Genomic DNA, 4,785 nt, shown 5'->3' on the forward strand with positions numbered 1-4,785 from the left:
GCGAGTGGAAGCCCCGCGGCGCTCTGCACAGCCTTGTTCTCCCTCTACAAAGCTGCCCTCTGTTAAACCCCTYGCCCTTCGTTAGGGTTACAGGAGCGGTTCCTTCGGTTAAACAGCGAAGGAACAAAACCTTCTTGTGGTCATTGACGGCGATGGCGCTGCCAGCAGCTTTAATCAGGGGAAAAAAGAGATGGGGGCGATTGTGCCGAGCTGCAGTGCTGGAAGGAGCGGGACAGCCGGGCGCTGAGGTGGTGACTTCACTGAGGTGGTGGCTGTGGAGGAGATGGATTATTTGCAAAATCTCAGCCTGACACGGCTGTCCCAGAATGCAGCCTGCCCTTGGGAGACACAGATCCTCGTGTGTTTAATAAAGTGTTAGAGCAGAACTCAAAATACTCACTCACATTCCCCTGTTGTGGATCATTTCAGTGACCATCTGGTGCCCCTTCTCTATTTTTTTTTTTTTAAGGACGCTTCTTCGTTACTCTGTGTTTACCCTTAGGGCCCCTGCTTGGCAGAGGGCCACGGAATGTGCTTGGTGTCCTGTCCTTTCCTAACTCAGCAAAACACCCAAGACGGCGCGTCACGATAAGCCGCGGTGTTTCCGCTCCCAGCTCGCCGGCACAGCCTCATCTCAGCGGCTGCCAGAGCAGCCTTTGCTTGGAAGGTGGCAGAAGGACTTGAGAGTTTGTACAGAGTACAAATTTTTACTCCCAGGGAGGTTTTCAGCACTGATTTTGGTGGCTTGCTCAGATTTGTCTACTCGAGTAGTGACAGCAGCCTGGTGTCAAAGTGGTAGGGGAGAGATCTGAGCAAAGAAAAAATAATTCCTTTCATGTRTCCAAGAGTTACTCATATGATATCAAGATTTCCCAGCTGGGCCACCACTTCCCCTGAGTGTTGGCGCTGCAATTACAAATGTACCTGGGTTTTGTGCAATGAAAATTCAGTTAATTTGCTTAGCTGGAAGAAAAGCWGTAACTCCACCCTTTCTCAACTGACCAGCATGGAAATCTTGCACTAACTCTACAATTTCTGAGCTGATCAGAGTGGAACTCAAGAGTGTCTATTTTGGCTAACACCACGCTGAACTCTRCTCCAGGAGGCCTCTTTGGTTCAGGTGCCACCACAGCCTCTCTTAGAAGTGAGTCAGGGTTTTTCTGGTCAGCAGGAGTTCGTTTGCATTTGTTCTCTGCTGTTCCTCTCCCCTTATCTCTGTTTGTATTACGTTACCACTCAGGGTGTTCCCGTGCTCGTCCCATGTTTGTATGGTGCCCAAAAGTTGACACTTCTGTAAGCTTGTGGTCTGTGTGTGGTACAAAAAGTACCAGGGAGAGCAGCTGGAGATTGCTGTAAAGATCTCAGTGCCRTATTTTGTCCTCCTAAATGGAATTCCTGCTGTAGATCCTCCTACATGCTGGAGTGAGGAATCTGTGTGAAAGTGCCTTCACTCCGTGTGTGTTTATTGTCAAAGTCCTTCAGGCTTTGTTTGACTATTTTGATGTGTCCAGTTTCTTATCTGATGCTTTCTGGTTACCTTTCCAATTCAGGGGCAAAGTCCAAAGAGAGATTGGCATACTCTTACAGCGGGTGGAGCTGGCAGAGAAATGCTTTGGCTCTGCCCCCWTTTTGATTGGAAAGCTGTCCTTGTAAAATCACCCCAGCCCGAGTCTGAAAGAGAGTTTCTGCATCTTCCTCAGTTCTACTGATGTTTGGGGAATACATTTCATTTTAAATCAGAGGAGCGTGGCTGCTCCCTCTGTGTCACCATGGCACCACAGACAGGGGGTGGGCACGTTTTCAGGAGAATCGACCGCAGGCAAAATCTCTCGTGACAATTTCCATGCCCTATCCTGAAGGATGTCCAGGATTCGAGGTCCCACATCGTCCCTGGGTGCTCTGCTTCATCAGCTCCTCCTCTGAACCCCCCTTTCTGTGGTTTAAAGGTTATTACTTCTTGCCCTCACCCTTAAAAACTCCATTGTGTATCTTTTATGCTCTATCAGCTTCAATGTAGGATGTTTGAATTTCTGAGAGAACACTAAAAAGCCAACTCACACCTCAGAAGGTAAATCAGGGTAAATCTGGCTGAGCAAGGGCTTGACTGGAAGACAAAAAACTCCCCTCTTACCATACCAGGACAGATTTAAAGCACCTGAGAGCATCCTGACTGATAGTATTCAACAAGTGGCAAGGCTTGGATGCTATGAGAGAATGGAAGGAAGGTTTATTACAATAATTAATATGTGTTAAATAATACTAATTGTGTTTTCTTAGCAGGTGCTGTCATCTGCCATCTGTTGGGAGCAGCAGCRATTCTGCAGCCTCACTCAGCTCAGTCATGGGTGTGGACCTGAGTCAACCCTGAAATACCTGAGCACAGCGAGACAGCAGGAGATCTTGTGSGGGTTATTAAGGGAATATTTGCAACTGTGTCCAGGCAATTTGCACCATGAGTTATTCACAACCATGAGTTGCAACCATGAGTTACCCTCTCTGTGGGCAGAGTGGTTATTGAATGAGGAGCTACAATTATTAGGCAGGAGGTTAGTGGTTGTTGCTGTAACTGGGGACCAGAAAGAAAATCCTCTCTGGCATCAATAACTGTATTTTCCCAACACTCTGCTGGAGCAGAATTTACTTCAGCTCTCCACTGGTCCTTCTAGCTCAGCTTGAAGTGCCTGAAGTGATGGTGATGGTTTGATTCTGTGAGTTTTGAGTGTCACTCTCAGACCATGGTTGCATTTCTCAGTCAGAGCAGTCGCCTTGAGAACCTTTGCTGGTAGCTCAACAACCCACTTCAAGCTGATTTTCCATGTTTCACCAAAGCTGCAGAAAAATTGGTGCTTTTGAGCACAACCACAGCTTTGATTTTGGAAGATTTCTTAACAACAACAACAAAGAGAAAGAAAAAAAAAAAGATAAAAACCATTCTTGTGAGTGGAATAAAGCTGAACTGGCAAATCACAGATACCCAGAAGAAACAGTGTCCTGTTTGTAAGGAAAGAGTGTGGTTGCTGTGGTCAGACAGCTGGGCTACAGGCCAGGCCATGCCTCCTCAACATATTTTATCTACCCTCATGTCACAGGCAGGATGTGGGGAATGTGAGATTTTCCCTTCTGGAAGGTGAGGGCCGTTCACAGGGAGCACAGACGGGCACTGCTCCCTGACTGCTGCACCCACTCAACCTCTGCTTCTTCATTATCAGAGCAATTCCCAGACCTGCTGGGATAAGGATTGGTGCAGATCCACCTCAGTGGCTTTCTCCAGGCAGAGAAAKGCTGTGGCCAGGCCTGAATGGAGCCACTCTTCTCATCTTGCTGTGAGAACTTCAGATGTGTCTGTGGCACATCAGTAACGGGTGCAGCTGATGTGATCCAAAAACTGTGAGCCTGGAGAGCCCTTKCTCCTTCCCTGGCTGCACAGGGGGGCTGGAAGAGGCCATCAGGGCTACAGGAGCAYCTCTGCTTTGTTGGCTGAGCTGAGGGGACCTGGTGGTGGTGTTTAAAGACACAGATTTCCCTTTAACCAGATGAAACTGGTTTTTTCCACTAGGAAAAGTTCTCCAGCTTCCTGGAAAGTGATGGGCAGGGTCAGCAATGAGATTGAAGTGCCTTGTGTCATTTTTCACTTGTTAAAGAAGCTAAGAAGATGCCAAATTTAATTACTGGGCACAGGCAAAGCTCATCTCTTAAAATCCACGCAGCAAACCCAGTGAGGGTGGTGGGGCTTCCAAAAGCAGAATGGACAAAGTAATGCTGTGCTCCTGACACGGCCTGATGGGTTTAATTCTGCAGCTCTCATGCAAGTGGAGATCCCAGATCATTATCAATTACAAAATTGTTACATAAATTACAAGAAAGTAACTTAAACCTTGTTATTTGATTTTTTTTTTAATGTGAATACAAAAAAATATGTAAAACACTGATGGCTTGCACCATGCAGTGAGAGTCTGCTGTGGGACACAGACATGCAGAAGGCAATTGCTGATTTCTCAGTGAAGTACATTGATTTTTTGCAGTCATGTATCACCTCCCCTTGGACAATAATTGTGACAATAATTGGACARTAAAAGAGACRATGCTGTGTCCCCTTYTTCTGCWTGYCTATGTGCTGCTGTGACTAAAAATMATGCATATAACTATCAGCAGCARTGTGARGCAACACAGTAAAGAAATATCAAAGGGAGATTAAAGGATCTAATCTAACATCAAGAATATCATCCTATTTTCTGTCAGAATTTACAAAGATTTGCCTCAGTAAACATTGTATGGTTTATGGCAAGCTCACTCTGAGAGAATGTACTCACACGGAGAGGACTCTTTGGCAGAATTATCTTTGGGGCTGTGCCAAAAACAGGCAGAGAAACTCAGGTGCAGCTCCCAAAGAGCTGCTCCTCCCTGGTGGGGATCATTGCAACAGGCAGATGTGGTGATGTGCTGCTAAACTGCCTCCTTTTCTTCCCCTCAGTCTGAAAAATTCATAATTTTCTCAATGTAAAGGAACAAATTGCTTATTTTTCAGGCTTTTTAACCAAAAGCAGCGTGTCCCTGCTCCCCTGGAATGTGCTGTGGAATTGCTGCTGCTGCCCTCACAGCAGGGAAGGGTTTTGCTGCTGCTGTTGTCATGATTTTCTCGTGGCACATTATTGGACAAAGCTGTCTCTGGTTCTTGGGTGTTTTTTTTTTTTTTTAATGCACTGGTAAACTTCTGCTCCAGCACATTGGCCAATTTTCTTTTTAGAGCTCCAGAATTATTTTTTTAATATTTCTTTGCTATTTCTC

This window comes from Malurus melanocephalus, unplaced genomic scaffold (genome assembly GCF_030028575.1).
Source record: "Malurus melanocephalus ecotype Western Australia unplaced genomic scaffold, MMel_1.1 scaffold_226, whole genome shotgun sequence".
Classification (NCBI taxonomy): Eukaryota; Metazoa; Chordata; class Aves; order Passeriformes; family Maluridae; genus Malurus; species Malurus melanocephalus.